General features: G+C 54.3%; 2 long non-coding RNA genes across 3 annotated transcripts; both read right to left on the reverse strand.

Moving 5' to 3' along the window:
* Positions 1-5,258: 5,258 nt before the first annotated feature.
* On the reverse strand, positions 5,259-8,657 carry LOC113907361. Of its 2 annotated transcripts, none has more exons than XR_003515179.1 (3): positions 7,902-8,657; positions 7,577-7,661; positions 5,259-7,148 (listed from the first exon to the last, which is right to left on the reverse strand). It is a non-coding gene; the product is annotated as an uncharacterized LOC113907361 (long non-coding RNA). The 2 variants fall into 2 exon arrangements; XR_003515178.1 differs by having other exon boundaries at positions 7,577-7,666.
* A 62-nt stretch (positions 8,658-8,719) lies between these two features.
* On the reverse strand, positions 8,720-16,033 carry LOC113907362. The gene is made up of 3 exons (XR_003515180.1): positions 15,864-16,033; positions 10,978-11,219; positions 8,720-9,463 (listed from the first exon to the last, which is right to left on the reverse strand). It is a non-coding gene; the product is annotated as an uncharacterized LOC113907362 (long non-coding RNA).
* Between the last annotated feature and the right edge of the window lie 6,499 nt (positions 16,034-22,532).

The following is a 22,532-nucleotide window of genomic DNA, read 5'->3' on the forward strand; positions in this document are numbered from 1 at the left end:
GATGCCTTCCTCTTCAGAAAATCTACTGGTGGCCCGCAGCCCACTCTCCCCCACACCCGCTCGATACACTAGCATTAAAGCTCCTTAAGGTTGTGTGATGTTCAATCACTACTCACCCCTGATGCCTAGCACCGCCCCTGGCACGCAGCAGGTGTTTCTCATCCTTTGCCTCCTGAGCACTTCCACAGGCCCATCACCCCTATCATGGTGCCCACCTCACTGCATTACCTGTTGTATTTCTCTGTCTCCCCCACCAAGCTAGCCAAGCACTATGGAAAAACCTGTGCGTGGGTCCAAGACCCAGAGCAGTGCTGGGCACACAGCAGGTCCTCAGCATCCTCAGGTCTTTGCAGTTGAATAAAGAGGCCCCCCCGAATGGGAAATGTTACCAGTGAAATGAAGCGAGGCGGCCACTAGAGGGCAGCAGGCATGTGCTTCCTCGGTGCAGGCTCCCCCTCATCCCAGGTTCTGATGTGTCCTCCTCTCTCCTTCCCTTTGCAGCTCAGGCCTCTGGATCACCCTTCAGACCTCACCAGCGGTTCCACGAGTTTAGCTCTGAGTCTCTGACTGTCAGAGAGGCTCTCAATCCCACAGCAGTATTCAATGACTCAAGCAAATTGCCCACAAAGCCTCCAGGCAGGACTCTGCCCCTGCCCCTGAGCTGATCCAGTCCTCCAGGCCCTGCTATAAGCTGTCCTGTCCCACAGACCCTGACTACCAGACCAAACCAGCAAAACAGCCCCTCTTATTCCCCCTCCCCAGCCACCTGGTTTCCCCTCTTACACCCACCCAGGAACCCCCAGACTCCAGCTTCTCCTCTCTGTTCCCAGAGGAGCCTCCCCCAGCCCTGAAGAGATCCAGACTCCCTTCCAGCCACATTCTGGTCCTCCCAGGGCAGCTAATTGTACAGCAGTTATAAGAGAAAGCTGAGCTAATTTACACCAAGGTGTCCATGGGTGATGGATTTATAACCCATCTGACTATCCAAAGTTTTATGTCTTAAGGCTTCCAAACTCTGAAGTCCCAAATCAAGGACTCTAGACTCTCACCTGATGACTGATGATTCCAATTACAATGGCATCTCCTCTCTGCACACTAGACAGGCCTTGGGCGGGGGTGGCTACAAAAGCTGCATGCACTAATGCAACTATCAGGCTATTGTTTAAAAGAACAAGAATCTGAATGCAGATTATAAGGGGTTAATAGGATACGTCTAGCGGAGAAGGAAATGGCAACCCACTCCAGTGTTCTTGCCTGGAGAACCCCAGGGACAGGGGAGCCTGGTGGGCTGCCGTCAATGGGGTCACACAGAGTCGGAGACGACTGAAGCAACTTAGCAGCAGCAGCGGCCAAAATCTTGGAAGGCTGAGTATGCTTCTAACCACCCACCACCCCACCCGCCCCACAGCAGACACCACTCCTCCATTCGGCCTGAGCCACAGCCCAGCCCCAGCATCTCCTTTTGAGCACCGAGGTCTTTCCTGACTTCAGCTGGCTCTTCCCCAGAGCCTTCACCACGGCCCACACGACTAGCTCCGCCTCTCCCCGTGTTACTCCCGTGTTAGTCAAGTCCCAGCCATGCCGACATCCAAGCTGTTAATAGTAATAGTGACGAGGAGTGTTAGACCTGTTGTTAGTCAGAAAGAAATCCACAAGCCGTTAGTTTCTGCTGAAAGGAACAGATCGGGGAGGCAGGAGTTAGTCAGGTGAAGGAGAGGTTAATTAAGAGCAGGTCAGAGCCAGGCCAGGAGCCTGGAGCCCCCCAAGATGGGCAGGGCTGGCTGTTAATGGTCAGCCCCTGGGGCAGCCAGGGCGAGGCAGGGCTTAGCTGGGTGAGAGCAAGAGTTAGTGCAGAGGAGCCAGAGATTAGCCCAAAGAGACCAAGGTGCCTACTGGAGGTGAGGCATAAAATCACCCCCAGGTGTGGCCCTGGCTTAGCGGCTGGCGGGCTCTGGGGTAGACAGGCTGGGGTAGGGACGTGGGGGTGAAAAAAACAAGAAGCCAGGGGTGAATTTCTGACTGGCCCAAGGCGTGCAGGGCCCTGTGGGCGCCTGGGGTTCATTGGTTGCTTCCCACTTTACCCCGCAAACCCCCTACCCAAGATCTGCTTTCTTCTCAAACTTCAGATCTGCTGTTTTCTCAAACTTCTCAGTGTGGACTGCCCTTCCCAGTGTGGACTGCCCTTCTCAATGGCATCTGTAGGGGAAATGGACCACACCTACTTCTGGCGTGGGAAACCGGGATCTCGAAGCTCCAGGTACGGGGAAGAGCCCCTCTAGCCAATTTCCTGTCGTATGAACGGCCCCTCTCACTCATCTCTTTGGTCATTCCACTTCACCGCCTTGCGATAAGGCAGAAATCCCCCTCTTACTGATTAACGGTGTAACAAATACCTCTCTTCGCATTCTTCAAATATAGGAAATGCCCCCTTTGTCTGACTTCCTGTACCAAACGCTGCCCTCAGTGATTTCCACCGCGGCTAAGACCCTTTCAGTGACTCCCAATGCGGAGGAAGTCTTCACTTACTGACTTCCGGCGTGGGACACGCCCCTTTACTAACTCCCTTGAGGGACACGCCCCCTTTGTTGACTTCCTGTGCAGGACACGCCCCCCAGTGGCGCCCCACCTCTATCGGCCACTTGCCCAGTAAGAACCTCTGCCCCCACTTCCCTCCGAAGGACGACCCAGAGGCCCCTTCTCTCCGTTCCCTTGGCTGGAAGGAGACCTGCAGGCCTCCACCTTCACACCGCAGAGGTAGCCCTGCTCCGGCCAACTCCCAGTGGCCCCCAGACTCTGCGCAGAGGAGAGACCCTGTGCTCAGAGGCCAGCCTCCCTCTAGAACCGCAGGAGCACCTCTTCCTCCGGGCCTTCGCCCCCCTCAGACCTGACCCAGGGAACTTTGAACTCACAGCCAATCGGGGCAGCAAAGTAGGGCATCTGTCTGCAGGACCAGCCTAGGACGTCTGCTTGCCAAAAGGAGGGGGGAACTAGCCCACCACGGGGGCCCAGAGCTCGGCAGGGCTGGGGTTAGTAAGAAGAGAAAACAGGGTTAGTAGGGACTGGGTTAGTAAGTCAGAGCACAGCACCAGCGGACAGGGGCACCTCAGCAGACACACACGGGAGTCGCTAGGAAAAAAGGAAGAACACACTCGGGTCCGTTAGTTGGTTAGGGGAGGGTGGTCGGGGTGCAGTTGAGGCCCCCCGCCCCGGGGTTAGACGGGTTAGTAATTGAACAAAAGAACTGCCTATGGGGGAAAAGCTGAGGAGAGGAAGAGTGTGGGGAAAGACACAGTTAAGGTTCAAAGCAAGTGTCTGGCCCCAGGCAGAGGGGTCTGTGTGCAAACCACCTAGAGGGACCAGGGCCTGCCAGGGGACCCGATGGGTCCGGTTTTCTGGGCCTCCCGCCCCCACCTCGCATAAATGTGGATTAAGTATCTGCCATGTATCAAGAACTCTATCCTCCTGGGAATGCTCACGGCCACCTGGGAGGTGGCCTCCCATTCCACTGCCGAGGAAACGGACTCAGAGAGGCGGGGTGACTCGCTCTCCAAGTCTGCCCCCCACACCCCCACTACAGCAGGAAGCGGCAGAGTTGGCAAGTCCTGTTTGCGCACCCGGTCCTGGAATGTGGGTCTGCACAGAGATCCCAGGCCACGGGCAGGGCCTTCCGGAGCCTCGTCTGCCCCCACATCCCCACCCCTGGGAAGGCCCGTGAGCTGCGAGGTTAGTAGGGTCTGGCTGCGGGGGGGTTAGTAGGGCATGCTCGGGCCTGGTTAGTGGGTTAGTCGGTTGGCAGAAGGCCAGGCACCTCGCCACACGCCACAGCGTCCCGGCCGAGCCCTGGGTTAGTAGGTTAATCCCACCATGCAACACTGCCCCAGCCACATCTCCAGAGGCCGCCCACCCCCACCAGCCAGGGAGCCGGGCCTGACCAGGACAGGGGGTCTGCCGCCAGCGCCTCAGCCCCGCCTCCAGGATAAGACTGTCCACGTGGACCCTGCCCAAAAGAACTGGTGTCCCTGCTTCTGGGTGGTGGGCTTCAGGGCCCCTCCCCCAGCCACTTCAGATCCCCCCAAAATGGACCCTGTTGGTCCTGGCTGGAAAGACCCCCTGCCTGGTCCTGGTCACCACTTCCCAGAAGGCTGGATCCTGTCACACTCAGGCACACGCACACACGCACATACCAGCATCTTCTCACAAAAGGTCTGATACCCCAGAGTCACTGGCTCCAGTGGACAGGTCCCTCTGTCCCCCACCACCAGGCATCTGGCTACCCCAACCGCTGGCCGGCCCTTCCTGCAAACGCTCTAGCCGTATAGAGCTCCCCTGACTCCTGCAGCCGAGTTTAGACTTGCCGGCCCCAGGGAAAGAGCTGCCTTGCCAGCCGCTGCTCCGGAGCACCTGAGTGTGCCCTAGTGTCATCTCCTATCACGGTTATCATTCTCCCACGGAAACCCCAGCCTAGACTCTGCGGTCCTAAATGATGCTCCATAAGAAAAGGGTCTTGTTGCCGGTAGAGCTTGGGGGAAACACTTGGTCCTCTGTCTGTCCTTGAGTATTCACAGTTTCCATCAGCGCTTTTACAGGCTCTGATAAGTCCTGCACTACATAAACCCACTGAATTTTCATTTCTTTTTTTTTTTTTAAGACCAATGACATCTCTTTTAACTTACTTTGGGAATCTCTTACCTAATTTCCCTTGGAAAACTCTCAGATAAGCCACATCTTTCTCATCCTTCCAAGATCCTGACTGGTTCAGCCTCCCTGGGAAGCCTTTCCAGCCTACTCTGGGGTCTCCCTCCCACCCACCCACCCGTACCCTCAGAACCTGTGCCTCAGGAGACTCTTTTCTGCCCCATCCGCTCACTCTCTGTGTGGACTGGTTTTCTCCACTTGGCATGGCTGTGAAACCCTGCCAGCTTGAATCATGGCCGTATCTGCACTTATATCCCCCTCAAATGAGCAGCACAGGGAAGGACTCACAGTAGGTGCTCAGTTCTGATGAGAAGGGTAGATACTAAATTCCCCAGGAAGCATTCAGAGCTACCGTGGAGGCCATGCCATGCAGTAGATTGCTTGACCTGATTAGAGAGGGTATTAAAAATATAAGAGGGAAAGGCTTCCCTGGCAGTCCAGGGGTTAAGACTCTGCACTCTCAGCACCAGGGGCACAGGTTCGACCCTTGGTCCAGGAACTAAGATCCCACATGCCACCCCGTACAGCCAAAAACAAACAAAAAGATACACCTGGGGAAGCACTGGTCAGAAACGCCTCTGGATCAAAGATGCGAAGTTTACAGTCCAGGGTGCCCGAAAGAGAGAAGCCCTAAATCCAAACTCCCAGGCGGACGGGAGTGTTTATTGAGCACCTACTAAGAGTCAAGCACTGTGCCAGCTGTGAGATCTCACTGACTTCTCCCTGTGCCCCGCTCCCCGGGTGAGCTGATGGTTCCTGCTTCAGAGTGCCAATCAGACTCACAGGGGTGAGGTGACTTGCCCAAGGTTGCACGTCAGAGCATAACCCTCAGGCTCCAAAGCCCAGGCTCTTCACAGGACCCTCCTCTCCTGGGGGCTCCTCTCCACTGCTCTGGGTTTGGCCAATTCCGTGTCTCTCCAAGGGTCCCAGGGCCTCCCTCGCACAGGACCTGCCACACCGTTTCTGCTTCCCATGTCTCTGCTTCTCCTTCCCCTCCCCATCGGGGGTGGGAATTCTAAAGGGTAGATGGCTCCAGCTTCCAGGTTTGTGGTGACCACCTGCTATGGACTGAATTGTGTCTCCCTCTAAATTCATAGCCCCGATGTGACTATATTTGGAGGTAGGGCTTTGGCATAGGCAATTAAGGCTAAATGAGGTCATAAGGATGAGGCCCTAACCCCATAGGACCGGTGCCCTTATAGGAAAGGGAAGAGATGCCTGATATCTCTCTCCTCTCACACACACCATCTCTCTCTGCGTATGCACAGAGAGAAGGCCATGTAAGAATACAATGAGAAGGTTCTGTCTGCCAGCCAAGGAGATATGCCTCACAACAAACCATCCCTGCCACCTTGGTCTTGGACTTCCAGCCTCCAGAACTATAAGAAAATACATTTCTGCAGTTCGGCCATCCAGGAGTGGAGTTCTGTTATGACAGCGTCCCTTCCTGCCCCAGGAAAAGGACGTCAGGCTCTTGAGCTTCTCCGGGGAAGGCCATGGCCGCCCTCCTGCAAGCACTGAGGCCGGCCCCTCAGTGGGGGACTGGAGAAAGGGAGGGCATGTGAGTGAGCCCACAGCCCTGTGATGGGGAAGCTGTACCTGTATGTAGCCTACCCTGCCCGCCTCTGCTTCCCAGGGATGGGGGTGACCAGGAGCAGGAGTCTGAGACTGGGCCAGGGTGAGGCTGATTCCAGACTGTTCCCTTTGGATGTCAGGAGCCAGCCCAGGGTCTGTCTCCTCACAAGCCCCCTGGCCGGGGTCTTCTCCTCTCTTGGAAGCCCTCTCCTTTCAGGATAACCCTTCCCAGAGGTCCACAGCATTAGAAGAAGGCCCAAGCTCCCCCGAGGCCTAGACTGCCTCCTCCTGGTGACCATCAGGGAGAGAAGCAAGGAAGAAGAACCCCAGAAACCCCCAGAAAAATGGGAATCACTCACACGCAAAGGGCGCAAGACAGACTCCAGCCCACTGACTCCCCGAGCTGCGTCCACCCTCCACCCACTGGCAGCTCGTCCCTGACGCCCATCCACAGGTGCCTGCCCCCGTCCTGCAGGTCCTGTGAGACCCAGCCTTGCCGAGGGTGTGGTCAGTGGGGCCTGGGCCCAGGCCAAGCTCCACCTGGTCACCAGCAGGGATGGGAGGAGCAGTGAGGTCCTCACGGGGTCAGGAAGGGCCTCCAGTCCTGGACAGGGGCGGGGACAGGCAGGCAGGTCCAGGGAGATGCAGAAGGGATGGATGGTGGGCTGCCAGCCTCCCTCGCACTCCGCCACTGTCCTCGGCCGAGCACCAACCAGGAGGGGCCTTTATCCAGGGGAGGCCCAGGAGTTAGGAAGGATGAGATCTTCGGGGAGCTGTCCAGGGTTCCAGAAAACCAGCGAAGACTGCTCCCTGTGTCACCACCACCAGAGTCCAGGAGGAGAGCGGGCCAGGAGTCCTAGAGATGCAGCCGGGGCAGCCTGGAGGGGGCACAGCAAGTGAGGAGGGGGGCCTGGCCTTCACCCGAGGCTAACCCACACCTGGTGGGGACACCCTCAGAGACCCCCGTCTCCCTCCCGTGTCGCCAGTGCTGAGACAGGGTAGGGCGGGGGCCTTGGATGCTAGTAACGCATAGAGAAGGCGCCCCGCCTTAACAGGGCCAGAGCGGGTATGGAAGCAACAGAGAGCGCCCAGAGCTGGCCCTGCGGGCATCAAAGGCAGATGAGAAGCAAGGGTCCAGGGGGGCAGAAAGGGCCTTCAGAGTCCTCGGGAGGCTCGACATTCCTGCTGGGGGAGCGGGCTCTGCACCACCCTTTGCCAGCACACACACACACACGCACACACGTGCACACCTCCCAGTACAGGGAGCTCATTCCCTCACAGAGATGGTGATAAAGCACATTCTTACACGAAGATCTGAGAGGGCAGGACCACATCGCACGTTGACCTCCGGATCCTCAGTTTCTATCCAAGAGAAGGCGCTCGGTCCACATCTGCACTGAATGAAGGCACGTGCTGAAATCTGTGCCGTGGACCTGCCTGCCGTGGTCGTGACTCAGGCCCACCACCTCCACCAAGACCCCACACAACAAGCCTTCCAGCCCCCCAGCTCCCAGCAGGAGCGTTTAGGCCGGGCCTGGGTACCCGGGGAAGGGCCCGGGTCGGGGGAACCGTCATCTGCCAGGAAACTAAACTCAGTGGAACCCCCTCCCCCACCCCCTGCCCAGGCTTACCTGGCAGTGCCCTGATCCCAGCTCCTACCCCACGGAGACCCCCACAGGCCCATCCTGGAAGACAAAAGAGCCGACCGCAACACAGGAGAAAACCTCACCCAGGCCCCTCCCCAGCCCGGGCCAGATCTCTCTGCTAAGGAGACAGCCCCGGCCCAGGACCCAGGGAGGCTGGGCCCAGGCACACCACCCCCACCTCCCTTCCCCTACCCAGAAAACCTTTCGCTTCCCAGAACACCTCCCTGTTCCCTGCCAACAGCAGCATGGGACCCCGGAGAGAGCAGGGCAAGCTCAGGTTGAGTGAGAGTGTGGAGCAGGGCGAGAAGCCGGACATCTGATCCCAGCTCCGCTATCCTGGGTCACGCTGGACCGGCGGCCCCTCCTTCCAGGTCCCAGGGTCCTCCCAGTCCAGACATTCCCCCGAAGTGCAGTAACCACCTGCAGCTTGAGGCAGAGGATGGGAAGCAGAAGGCCCAACCTCAGTTATCTTTCTGCCCAACTCCCCCCACTCTCATCTCCTATCCTCTTTTCTGATGCCCCAGAAAAAGAAAACATGGGGAGCCAGATGGTGGGCTGGGGCTCTTTAGCTACATCCCCATGTCTGCAGTGTGGAGAAGACCAGAGAATGCCCACAAATCCTGGGCCAGGACCATCTCCCAGGCTTTTCTGGTGACAGCTAAGCTATCTTAGGGCTTCCCTGGTGGCTCAGTGGTAAAGAATCCGCCTGCTAATGCAGGAGACGAGATGCAGGTTGGATCCCTGGGTCAGGAGGATTCCCTGAAAAAGGAAATGGCAACCCACTCCAGTATTCTTGCCTGGGAAATCCCATGGACAGAGGAGGTACAGTCCATGGGATGGCAAAGCATCAGACATGACTCAGGGACTAAACAACAAACAGTGACAAGGTTATCTTCACCCACTGGCAGGCCCGGCCCGTTCACCGCATCTTCAGAGCTTGCTGTCAGCACCTGGACTTGGGGGCCCGGGCCCAGAGCAGGAGAGGTACTCAGACCCTTAAACCAAGAAGCACGTGCCTAGGGGTCACAGTGCCGAGGTCCCCACTTGACTGCCAGGCAAGAAAAGGAGCCCTAGCCAAGTTTTATAAATATGATGACAGAGGACAAGAACCAAGAAGGGAAGGGCCAGCCCAAATCACCAGGAGTCCCCAGTCTCCTCCTGACACCAGATCTACAGGTTCTCAAGATGAAGTTACTAAACTCAGCTCCTCAGAAGTCCCTGAGGGTGGAGTTTGTAAAATACTAGCCTTGATGTCAAAAGTGGGGTAGGAAAATTACTCTCTGGGGCCCCATAAAATGGGGACAAGCTTTTTCTTTGTGTCTTAGGGATAGGAAAGCAAAAGAGCTGGAGCGCTGATTTCCCCCTGGACTTGGGGATTCAGGGATGCTGTACTTTGCTCCACGGACCGGTAGAGGGCAGGCTGGTAGGCTGTGGGCTGGGAAGTTTGAATACTTATCTGCAAGGCTGCTTCCCAGTGTGGTCCTGAACATCTCCAAGAACCCGGAAATTCCCTTCCTTCTCCTCTGTCTCAGAAACTTGCTTGCACTCTGTGAACAGACCCTGCACCACTCAGAGGAACATTGTTTAAACACAATAACAACCCTTTCCCCTGACCCTGTGAACCCAGACTCCCTGATATGAATAAATCAACGGAGGTTTCAATGGAAACTTCAGCCCCTGCATCAAGCTGACAGTTGTTTAGGAGGGTATAAAGGGCTCTGAGGTCAAACAAACATGAGTGAGATGATGGCTTCCAGACCCATGTCCCCAATGTGTGACTCAAGGCTAATTATTTTCAAAGGCTCAGCCAGTGTCTGGCGCACAGAGTGTGTTTCCAAAAATTATCCTCCCCAGTTAATGATTTAAACTTTGAATAAATCTTTCAGTAACACTGATGGGCCACATTTATCCTGCAGGGTTAATAAGCTTGCCGGGGCGGCGGGTGTATATACCCCACTTAGGAAGCACAGATCAAATATAAATCCCGTCTTGGCAGACGGATAAGCAAGCTTGTAGTTGTTGGTAGTCCAGACATATAGTATTAATAAAATCTCCTCAGCAATAAAAAGGAACGAGCTATTGCTACAGACTATGACAAGGACAAATTTCAAAAATAGTACAACTGGGTGAAGGAAGCCAGGCCCAAGATAGGCTGTATGATTTCCATTTACATGAAATGTCCAGAAAAGGTGAACCTATATAGACAAAGCAGACCAGAGGCTGCCGAGGATTAAGAGTGGGCTGGGGATTAGCGCTAAATGGGGTGAGGGATCTTATGGGGCCAGTGGAAGTGTTTTAAAATGGAGTTGTAGTGATGGGTGCAGAACTTGGTAAAATGATGAAAACTCACTGAACTGTGCACTCAAAGTGGGTGAGTTATACGATATGCCTCCCTGAAGTTAGACCCAGAAAAGGGGGCTGAATTGCTGACAACAAACAATGGCAAGTTTAAACCTCAAAAACATTATGCTGCGCCAAAAAAAAAAAAAAAAGCCAAGCACAAAAGCGTCCCTAATGATGAACCTTTAGGGAAAACGTCAACTCTGTAGACACAGAAAGCAGCTCAGTGGTTCCTGAGGCTAGGAGGTGATTTAACAGAGGAACTTTCAGGGTGATGCAACTGTCTGATATCTTGATTGTGGTGGTGGCCACACAGATGTGTACCTTTATCAATATCGAAATGTATGCTTTAAATGATTGCATTTTATGGCGTATAAATGACATGGCCTCAGTATAGTTCACTTTTCAAAACTCATCTAGAACTGATGACAGAGGGCAAGACTCAAGAAGGGTCAGGCCAAAGGCCCCACAGAGACCTGGTGGTGAGCTCCCAGGTCCCAGCATCTCAGGTCCCATTACTCTACAACAGACCCCACCCCACTCCTACTTCAAGGTCAGGAGTCCCATCAGGGAGGCCTTGATTGAGGGACTGGACCCCAGAGAACCTCTGAAATCTACAAGTTTTCTCCCACACATGTGGGTTTCATGGTGGACCTGACCACACAGCTTGAGACTGGCCTCCCCTACCCCCAGGAGCACACAGAAGGAGAAGAAGGGTCACCTTGATTACTCCTTTGATGCTGGTAGGGTCACGGCGGCCACATGAATGTGTCTGGAACCATACGGGTAGGCAGGGAGATGCCTCCAGCTGTCATCGAGAGAGAAGGAAAGATGGGGTGGGAAATGTAGCCGTGGGTGCGGTGAGAGTAGACGCCAAAGATGGTGGGAAATGTAGCCATGGGTGCGCTGGAGAGTAGATGCCAGCCTGTGTTCTGAAATCACAGCATTTGCCAAAATGCTCTCCTGGGATGCAGAAGGGAAGAGAAATGAGAAACCACAAGGCATCTTGGTGGGGCCAGTGCCAACCAGAACACCCAAAGGTGCTGGAAAGGACATGGGCTTCCGGTCCTGCTCTGGCACCTTGAGCAGCTGCATTGCTTCTCAAGCTGGTCCCCTCATCCACACAATGGGGATACTAATGGCGCCTGCCATACAGGGGCTGTTGTGAGGATTACATGAGTAATGTAATGGTAACTAGTATCTCTTAGCTTGCATTCTCTTCTTTTCTTACACTATTATGACTACCATTGTCCACACTGCTCATTAATACCATCCACAGATACTCAATTTCCCCCCTACACTCTGCGCTGATCATTGTAATGGAGGAAAAGCTGCCAGGGAAACGCATTTGGTTGCATTTTAGGATCCCTCTGGGTTTGAGGGCTTTTTTTTTTTTCCTGACTCTGGAATAAAATAGCTGCTCAGAGAGCTGAGGCATCAGAGAGACACTGGCCTACATTGCTGTGGATGAGTGAGTGCTGGGAGATGATGGCAGCTCCTGGGAATAAGAGGGTGTGAAAGGCGCCTTGCGGCAGACTTGCAGAGGAAGAGAGGCTTCTGCACACGCGCACAACACTGTATCCCGACACATTCCAATACAAACCTCCCCTAAAAAGGGGAGCTTCAGTATCCACACCTCTCTCAAACAAGGGGACCCCTGAGCTGGACTGCCTTTACCTGACAAAACAATGCGTTAGATCGTTTTCCTCCCATTTTATAGATGAGGAAACTGAGGTTCAGAGTCCAGTGCCTTGCTCCAAGATCACCCAGCAAGAAAATGATGCAGCTGGATTCTAACCAGGCCTGTTGAGGCCCTAAGGGAGAGAAGGTTTCAGATCAGATATGGGGGTGGGGGTTAAAAAAGAAAAGACCCGGAAGGGCCGTATCAAATGCAAACACTGGCCATCAGTGTTTCTGTGAGAGAACTCACGATAACTGCTAAACCATCTGGGTCACTTTATTCCAGTGGCTTCCATGGTCTTGAGGCAACTGATTATGTTCCCTTTTAGGAGAAGAGGTAGCATACTATAGTAGTTTCAAATACACACTTCAGAGCCAGACTAGTTCTAGATTCAAATCCTGACTCTGCAACTAACCTGCTGTCTGACCCTGAGCCAATCACTTCACCTCTCTTAGCCTCCAGTTCCCATCTGTAGTGCCCAATTCTCAGCCTTTCCGTAGGGTCTCCAAGCGGCAACTCCCAGCAAGAACTTTGGTTAACAAATGGTAGCTGGAATCGGTTACCATTAATCATCTACTCCACACCTCTGAGCACAGGTTAGCTCAGCCCCTTCCTCCCCTCCATGACTCGCCCAGTAGCTTCCAGAGGGGCCCACCTGGCACCCCAGGGGAGCAAGAGACACCTGCCTCGTCTGATCCGGTCAGCCTGGCGAGGGACAAGGGGACAGATGTCACCCTCAGCCAGCCTTTGCCTCTACTGAGCATCGCTGGCTATTGTTCCACGGAGCTCCAGCTGACAGATGAGCTGTGCCTCAGAGATGAGGGAAGGATCCCTTCCAAACAAAGGACTAGCCTTTAAGTTGTTCCCCAGCCCATTGAGCCTGCACAATGGCCCCCATGCCCCAGAAACACCACTGTTCAAACAGCCTGAGGTCCACCCAGGAGAGAAACCAACAAGCCCGGTACAAATGAAAGCACATAACTCGATGTCTCTACAAGATTCAGGGGCAGTGGAAGTGACCTGAGCTGAGAGTGGATGCGCTGAAGCAGCCATGTCTCTACTGGGTGTCGGGCACTTTACACACACGGGTTCAGAGCCTCACAATCACCTTTTAAGGGCAAGAATTATGATTCCCACTTTGCAGATGAGGAGACTGAGGCTCAGAAAGGGAAATGACTTCCTCCTGAAACTGACACAGAGCGTAGGGCAGGGGGAGGATTCGCACACAGATCCCTGTAACTCGGCGCCTTCTATTTCTACCACACTAGGCTGCCTGGAGGAGGGATCAACTCAAAGAGCAGAATCCTGCCCTGGGCAGGAGCAGGGATGAGGTCCAGAGAAAGGATCCTTAAGAGGAAGATTTTAAAAACAACTGGCAGGACCAATAATAAGGAGACACCAACCCTGTTAACAGGGATTTCTGCCAAGGGCATAAAACTATGTAGAAACTCCTCTGATGAAACCTTTTAAAAGCATTATACACACAGCACAAATTCACTTAGTATTTTCAAGAACAGAAAATATACTGCAGGGAAATACGTGAAAACGGTAATCAGATCAGATCAGATCAGTCGCTCAGTCGTGTCCGACTCTTTGCGACCCCATGAATCGCAGCACGCCAGGCCTCCCTGTCCATCACCAACTCCTGGAGTTCACTGAGACTCACGTCCATCGAGTCAGTAAAGAGAGTAGTTATTCTTGGATGACGAAACTTTGGACTTTTCATCCCTTTTGTTTTCAGTGTTTTCCAAATCTTCTACAGTTATCACACATTCTTTTAAACTTACTATGTTCATCTTAAAGATCACCAAAAAAATTTTATGTTTGAATTCATTTGAATACCAGTAGAGAGAGTGGTCCTTCTAAATCTCGTGGTAAGTTATGGTTCCTTTGAGCGACTCCAAAGAATCCACCTCTCTCCTCCCTGAAGGAGTGAAGAGATGGACCAAAAATGCAGCAGGAAGGTGTAGGGTAGATTTCAGAGACTTTCTCAACGGCCAGCATCATTCATTAACAAAATAGGTGGGCAAGGGAGCCACAGGGATGTTACCCCTAAAACGGGCTTCCCAGGTGGCTCAGACAGTAAAGAATATGCCTACAATGCAGGAGACCGGGGGTTCGATCCCTGGGTGGAGAATTCAATACTTGGGTCAGGAATTTGGTCCTCGGGTTGGAAATGGGTCAGGAAGACCCCCTGAAGAAGAGAATGGCAACCCACACTCCAGTATTCTTGCCTGGAGAATTCCATGGACAGAGGAGCCTGGTGGGCTACACAGTCCATGGGTTTGCAAAGAGTTGGATACCCTCAAAATTTTTTCAACATGAAATTAACCAACCTCAGTGTGGGCCACCCAACGCTAACCTCTTCCCAAGTGTCCCCGGGGATACCTTTTTACCCAGAGTGGTTCTGGGCCGGGGGTGAGGGGAGAGGTCTGACCATCTGCCCAAAGAAGAGGAGGAAGGGGTCTGAGTAAACCTCCAGATGCCCAGCCCCATCCTAGCCCTGCTGACTCATCCCCTGGCCACGTGGCCCGGACATCTGCCATACCTGAAGCAACGCCCCTAAAGTCTGAGAACCGCTGTCCTCAGGTTTCCCAGTCTGTCGAGTGGAATTACTCATCCCTCCCCTCCCCCACCAGCCCCGGCAATAGCGAAGCTCCCTGGCTTTCCCAGATGGGGACCGCTTTTCGGTCGCTCGAAGGAGCCGCTGGGCCCCGGGTCTCACTCGGTCTGAGGCTGAGCACCGAGAAAAACAAAGCCGTTCTCTCCCCGCCCCTCCCCTCACTAGCACCTCCTCCCTCCCCCCTCCCCACCCCCAGCAGCAGGTGGGGGCGGTTTCCCCGCGCCCGCACTGCAGTGGGGTGAGGGCGCCAGCAGCCCCGGCGCAGGGCAGCCCCCGGCCTGGAGCCCCCGAGGATGGGGGTGGGGGCATACGGAGCCCCCAGCCTCCCTCACAGCCGAGAAGCAGTGTCTCCAGCCGAGGGTCCTCCAGTGAGAGAGAGCAGAGATCGGGCCCCCTCCCTCCCAAATCCCCAGCCTCTCTAGAGAATCTATGGGAGAGATGTGGGCAGGGAGCTGGGGGTTCTGGGGTCTCTGCAGACCCATTTAAGGATACAACGTGGGCTATCTGGATTCAAACATACCTGGCTGTGTGACCTTGGACCTGTCGCTAACCTTCTCTGGAGCTCAGTTTCTTCATCTTTAAAATGGGACGCTTACCACCTCCGGGGACTGTTGTGAACAGGCATGCAAAGCACTAAGCTGTTGCTGGCAGAGAGCTCTCCTCGACCTGATGTATTATTATCATTACCGATACCATTATTCTTCTCATTGAAGAGGTTTTCCGGCCCTCTGCATCCCTTTGGACACCGGACATCTGGCATTTGAGTCCCGAAGTGGAGAACTGGCAGGCGCCAGGGTTGGGGGGTGGGGGGTGGCTAGGTACGAAACAACGGGGGCAGGGGGCTCAAGAACCCTGCATCCCATCCCATCCCCCACCTCCAGTTCTGAGACCACGCAGGGGCCCTCGAAGGCTTGGCTGGTTCTGGTGGGCGGAAAGGTTCAGGGGGACTGACGCTTCCTGTTCTGTCCGGTAGCTTGGGGGAAGGGAGGGTCTTTGTTTCCCCTCAGATCATGACTGCAAGACCCCCATGGGCGCTAGACTCGCATTGCAAACTCCCCCCATTCTTGCCCAAGCCCCACCCAGCCCGGGGTCGGCTGCATTTGACAACAGCGGACTGGTGAGGCTCTTCGTCCAACAAATGAGGGCAGCTTCAGGCAGGGTTTGCCACCCCAGGCAAGGTTTGTCCCAGCCAGGGACCCTGGGACCTACCCTCGACGCCAGCCTCGGGGAAATTAGGCTGTTCCCGGCGCGCAGACAAGGATGCTTGGGCAGGGAGGGCTGTTTGAACCGGTCGGCGGCTTACCTCGGGTCCGCGGTCTTGCGGCGCCAGTGCAGAGAGCTCTTTGTGCCCCGGCTCACAGCGCAGAACTGGGGGAGCCCCTGCAGGCGCCTCCCATCGCAAACTCCTCCCCGCCCTCGTCCGCAGCCTCCCTCCCGCCGGTCCCCCGAGCGCAGCCGGCGTAGTCTTTGTAGCTGCTGCAGCGCCCATGAAATTTTAATGCTGGAGCGGCTGGCGGGCGGAGGCGCCCCACCCCCGGCCCTCCCCTCGGCCCTCCCCCCGTCTCCCCGCGCCCCTGCAATCCCACACCCTACCCTTCACCCCGTCCCGGGGGTCGGGGTCTGAGTGGGGGGTGCGGCCGGGTTTGGAGGCAGCGCACCGACACCCCCGCGGCACAAAGAGGCGAGCGGGGCAGCGCGCTCGGCCTCCCGCATCCCAGCCCGCGGCGCTGCCATGGCAACGCTTGCCAGGCTGAACTGGACCAAGGATGGAGAGGCAAGCGGCGCGCGACTGCGGACCGGGGGAGTAGACGCCTGGAGCCGGGGCGGGGGGAAGCGGGTGGAGTGCCTCTCGGTTGACCTGCACGGCTTGGCTGTGTGCCTCTCTATTAACCCCGCCCGTGGTCGTGGCGGAGTCCAGGCCTGAACCCCCGTCTGAGACCTCACAGGCTTGCTCGTGCCACTACAGCACTTGGCCTAACGACTTAGAGGTGTGGCTTTTTCCCCTCGCCTGCCCTCTCCTTCCTACCTACTATTTTTTTTCTAGAGCAGTAAACGGTAAAGAATCTGCGGCAATGCGGGAGGCCCGAGTTCGATCCCTGGGTGGGGAAGAGCCCCTGGAGAAGGAAATGACAACCCATTCCAGTATTCTTGCCTGGGAAATCCCGTGGACAGAAGAGCCTGGCGGGCTACAGTCCATAGGGTCACAAAAGTGTCGACATGACTTAGCGACTAAGCAACTGCAAGAGTGTTAGAAAACGGTCCCAGAGCAGTCGCTCTGACCGGGTCCCAGAGAAGCACCATTACATCACCTGAAAACTCGTTAGCAATGAAGATTCTCTGGCCTCTCCGCAGAGCTACTGGATCAAAAACTCAGGCGTAGAGGCCCAGAGATCTGTGTTTTAACAAGCCCTCCAGGGGATGCTGACGCTTGAGAACCACTGTGCCAGGCCATTCCGGTGGCCTCCACAGCCAGCTATCCTGTGTCAGTTCTATCCATGCCCCTTGGTGGATGACCTGAGGCAAGTCAATCCCTTTCTGAGACTCAGTTTCCTAGACTCCGAAGTAGAGGAAATATTGGAACTCACCTCATATAGGGTCGTGTGGGCTAATTGCAGGAATACCTGTGGGGAGAGAAGCTTTAGGACTGCCTGGCACTTAGTAAGGGCTCAAAACACATTTCAATTCCCACTATAGTATGATATCTCCTTTCATTTTCACACCTCTGCATATATTATTTATCATCTCCATGGCTCCAAAAAGGACGTTAAGGCTCAGAGAGGCAGCAAGAGCTGCCCAGTTTCCTGGTAAGGGATCCAGGTGGGATTTGAACCCACCAGCTCAGATCCCAGATTAAATAGTGATTAACTAAACTACACATTCTTGCTGGGACCATCCCCCTCCCCCGCCCCCGCCAGCCTTGATCTTCAGAAAATCCAGGCTCAACTCAGCAAAACCTAGAGCACATTTCCAATGTGCACAGCCAAGGCCACTGCAGGAACTATGCAGATGCCAGGGCAGGACCCAGATTCTGCCTTCACCCCAACAGAGCCAGCAGTCCCACCGCATAAGCAAGACTCACGTGGAGCCATTAGAGAAAAGTCAAGATGGGCGTCCGGGCACAGCATGGCCCCAGAGTCCACAGCCAAACCCCTGTCATTACAGGTCTACGACTTTGCCCTGCATCACCGGACCACACACGAAAGAGGAAATGGGGTTCAGCATGACTAGCTCTAAATGAACACGGGATGCATAGGGGTCACTCTTTAAAAAATAAAAAAATAGTATTCCCAAGCACCACCTTTTCCATAATCAGTTCCCAAATTCTCCTGAGGATCCACCCATCATTTCCAATATCCATTTGGGGGAAAAAAAGTTGACACTTGCCACTCTCAAATTTTCAATGCTTCTCCTGTTTTCTGGGGCTTCCCAGAGATGAATGATAAAGGATCCATGATTCTATTTCCAAGCAACCTTGTTTCCAGGGATATCTTTTCCAGGAGGGCAGGGGGAGGAAGAGGGGAGCAAAAGAAATAATCAGAAGCTGCGTGGGCTTGCTGGGAAGACTGTGTCTAAGTGAGGTGGGTTCAGCGTGAGCCATAGACTGAGTGATGCCAAAGAGGACAGACCCCATGTCCAGCAGATACAGGAACCTGCAAAGCGTGGTCCTGCCTGCTGCCCTCGGTCCCTGGTTCTCTGATTTCTTTATCTCAGATGGCTCAGACTGGCTCTCCCGAGGGACTCAGCTGGTCCCTTGCCTTTTCTCTGTCCACCTGCAGAGCACCTTTGCAGTGAACAAAAACTTCCTTGGAATTTGCCATTATCCTGGGAATGGGCAGGACCCACAGTGGCCTCCGTCATCTGCTTTAATGCTCCAGGTGCTGCCGCCACCTCCTCTGGGGCCCACGTCTAGTCTGATGTCTATGGAGAGCTGGCATCCTTCTTGTCTCCGATCCTCACCTTATCCTGCGGGTAGACCTAGGACGTGGCAGGGTCCACCCCCAAAATGGTCAAATGTCATTCTCACCACAACTTGCCAAGAGCCCTAGCCTCCAGGGGACATTTACAGTGTTAACCTGGGCCCCTGGGGGGCCCACAAGCGGATAAGAGCACCAGATGGCACGCCAGAGGGAAGTGTCAGTGTCTTCTGCCTCTCTCGAAAGTGGATTGAGCAGCTTAGAATGAAATGCCTGTCGCCATGGCAACAGGAAGAGGTGCCATCATTCTGGAGATGCAGTTCAGCATATAGCTGCCTCCTGTAAGCTGGCCAGGTGGTTGCCTCACCTGTTTTCATGAGGCTCTGTGAGCTAGGCAGTTTGGGGCTCATCGAGCCTTTACCCTTCTACTCCACAGTCCAAGATTTCCCAAGAATTCTGACAGGGGTAACGTGTCCAGGAAAAACTCTGATTTCTCTTTCCCTGGAGAAACTCAGGTAGCCCAGGTGGCCAGGGTTCCAATTCCAACTCTATGTTCAGCCTGCCTGGTGCCTCTGAGTTCTCACCCTACTGTGCCTCCTTTTAAATTAAAAAAAAATTTTTTTTAATTTTATTGAAGCATAGTTGATTTGCGTTGTTGTGTTAATTTCTGCTGTCCAGCAAAGTGACTCAGTTATAGATCTAAATATTCTTTTTCGTATTTTTTCTGCTATGGTTTATCAGAGGATATGGAATCTAGTCTCACGTGCTGCACAGCAGGTCTTGCTTGTTCATCCGTCCTGCATATATACACTAGTTTGCATCCGCTAATCCCAGACTCCCGATCCTGCCCTCCCACCCCCTGTCAAGCACAAATGTGTTCTCTGTGACCGTGAGTCTGTTTTTGGTTCATAACTATGTTCATTTATGTCGTATTTTAGATTCCACGTATACGTGATATCATATATGTTTGTCTTTCTCTGTTTGACTTATTTCACTCAATATGATCATCTCTAGGTCTGTGCAGGTTGCTGCAAATAGCATTATTTCTTCTTCGTGGCTGAGTAATACTCCATTTAACTATGTACCGCATCTTTATCCATGCATCTGCTGATGGGCATTGAAGTTGCTTCCGTCTTGGCTCTTGTGAATAGTGCTGTTGTGAACACAGGGGCACATGTATCCTTTGGAATTACAGTTTTGTTGGGTGTGTGCCCAGGAATGGGATTGCTGGATCATATGGCAACCCTATTTTTAGTTCAGAAACCTCCATACTGTTTTCCACAGTGGCTGCACCTAAAAAAAAAAAAAAATTGGGTGAATTTCACATAACTAAAACCGATCACTTTAAAGCAAGCAGTTCAGTGGCATTTATTTTTTATTTTTGACTGTGCTGGGTCTTCACTGCTGCATGCAGGCTCTCGGCTAGCAGGGGCTACTGCTTGTTGTGGTGGCTCCTCTCGCTGGGAAGCACTGGCTCTACGGCACCAACTCAGTGGCTATGGTGCCTGGGCTTAGTTGCTCCACGATATGTGGGATCTTCTCAGACCAGGGATTGAGCCCATGTCTCCCGCATTGGCAGACGGATTCTTTACCACTGAGCCACCGGGGAAGTCCAGTTCAGTGGCATTCAGCACTTTCCCAGTGTTGTGCAATCACTGCCTCTATCTAGTTCCAAACCATGTTCATCCCCTCCAAGTAATAACCTGCACCCGTCAAGTAGTTCTTCCCCAGCCTCCCCCCTGTCCCAGGCCCTGGCAACCCTGAAGCTATGTCCTGTCTCTTATGGATGTGCCTTTTCTGGTTATTTCAAATAAATGGAAGCATAAGATATGTGTCCTTTAGGTTCCGGCTTATTTCACCCAGCATAATACTTTTGAGGTTTACTCACGTCATCATACACACCAGCACTGGGTTCCTTGTTATGGCCGAATCATATTCCATTGTATGGCTACACCATAATCTGTGTGCCCATCCGTCGGTTGATGGACACGTGGGTTATTTCCATCTTTCGGCAATTGTGGATGCTGCTGCTGTGAACATGTGTAGATAGGATTTGTCTGAATCCCTCTTTCCAAGCCTTTCGGGTACACGCTTCTCTGCACCTTGTTCTTTCATATGCGCCCCCCCCCCACCGTGCACCTGACCCCCTGACCCTGCACTGACCCCCCTCACCCTGCACTGGATCCCCCAGCCGTGCATCTGACCCCCCGACACTGCACCTGACCCCCCGACCGTGCACTGACCCCCGACCCTGCCCTGATCCCCCAGCCGTGCACCTGACCCCCCGACCCTGCACCTGGTCAGGGCGTCCTGGAGACGGGGTGAGGTGGGCTTCGCCACCTTGTTACCTAAACTAGTCACACAAACCCTCCTCCCCCAGTGCCGCCTCTCCCCTGGCCACACCTGCCGTATCCTCTAAGGAAGGGCTCTGGGAAGAACCAGATTTCATCTGCCCTCCAGCCAAGCTATTAACGGAGCCTGTGTGCCTCCATCTGGGCCTCGGGGGAGCTTCTCTCTGACAGCTGTTCCCCGAGCCAGCAGCTCAGCTCCCAGCCTCACTCAGAGAGAAATTTCATTTTGACTCATCAAAGCAGCGATCGATGCTGGGATGAGGGTGCTGCTGCTGCTGCTAAGTCACTTCAGTCGTGTCCGACTCTGTGCGACCCCATAGACGGCAGCCCACCAGGCTCCTCCGTCCCTGGGATTCGCCAGGCAAGAACACTGGAGTGGGTTGCCATTTCCTTCTCCAATGCATGAAAATGAAAAGTGAAAGTGAAGTCGCTCAGTCATGTCCGACTCTTTGCGACCCCATGGACTACAGCCTACCAGGCTCCTCCGTCCATGGGATTTTCCAGGCAAGAGGGATGAGGGTGGAGCTCCCTAAATTCAGGGGAAAGTGATCGTACTGCAGAGGAGAGTCGCATGTGGCATGGCCCCGAAAGCGTATGCCCTTCAACGTTCCTGGCGACCTCCCTCTCCCCACCCCACCCCCTGTCATCACCTTCAGAAGCAATGAACTTACCCGCCTCCACTAACTTGACACTGTTCAAGGGCTTTACCCACATCCCCCACCCCCAGCATCCTCTGAGGAAATGTCAATATCATCTCCATCTGATAAGGAGAGCCAGGCTCAGAGAGGGGGCGTGATTTACCCCAGGTCAGCCAGCTAGAAAGTGCTGAAGCGGAGATTCGGGCTCAGCACTGTTTCCAAAAGCTGCGCTCAGAATCACTGAATAAAAACCATCTGCATTCACGCTCAGCCAGTCCTTCCCCTAGAAAGGATGCTCTGGCCTGTGGTCAGCTGGACGCCACCACCTTGCTAGGGACACTTTGGGGTCCATTCACCGCCCTGCCCTGGGCATGCACAGCAGTGGTTAACATGCACAGTCCAGGAGGGACATTATTGGCTCAGCTGAGTAGAGTTCCATGTTTTCCAGTCTTTTCTCTGTTCTGCCCCCAGGGGCTGCCTTCAAGCGCAAAGGCCAGCAGTGCCACTAGATAGAGCGTGGACAGGAGTATGAGCCTGGACTGTCCAAGACACAGACTCTGAGACAAGGGTTCATGTGCTCGTAGTTGACTTGGGAGCTGATCCCAGGATGAAGCGGACGAGTTGGAGAGCGGACTAATGGAGGAAGACGAGGAAGACCGAAGAGCCAGACCGGGTGGATCCGTGAGGGCATCACTCTGCTAGGGCTGCCGGAACAGAATGCCAGACAGGGGCCTTCAGCCACAGGAACTTATCTTCTCAATGTTCTGAAGGCTGGAAGGCCAAGGTCAAGGTGGCACCAGGGCTGATGTCTCCCGAGGCCTCTCCCTGCGGCTTGCAGAAGGCTGCCTTCTCCCTGTGTCCCCAGCGGGCCGCTAGTCTGTGTGTACAGCCCTGGTCTTATCCGAACCCCAGTCCTATGGGATCAGGGCCCCACTCTCTGGCCTCACTTAATCTCCGTGACCTCTATAAGGGCCCTATCTCCAGATACAGTCGCACTGGGGTCATACTCAATTCCACCTATGACTTTAGGGAGACACATGCCAGTCTGTAACAAGAAGAGAGTGGTTGT

The sequence above is a fragment of the Bos indicus x Bos taurus genome, chromosome 17, assembly GCF_003369695.1.
Source record: "Bos indicus x Bos taurus breed Angus x Brahman F1 hybrid chromosome 17, Bos_hybrid_MaternalHap_v2.0, whole genome shotgun sequence".
NCBI classification, from domain to species: Eukaryota; Metazoa; Chordata; class Mammalia; order Artiodactyla; family Bovidae; genus Bos; species Bos indicus x Bos taurus.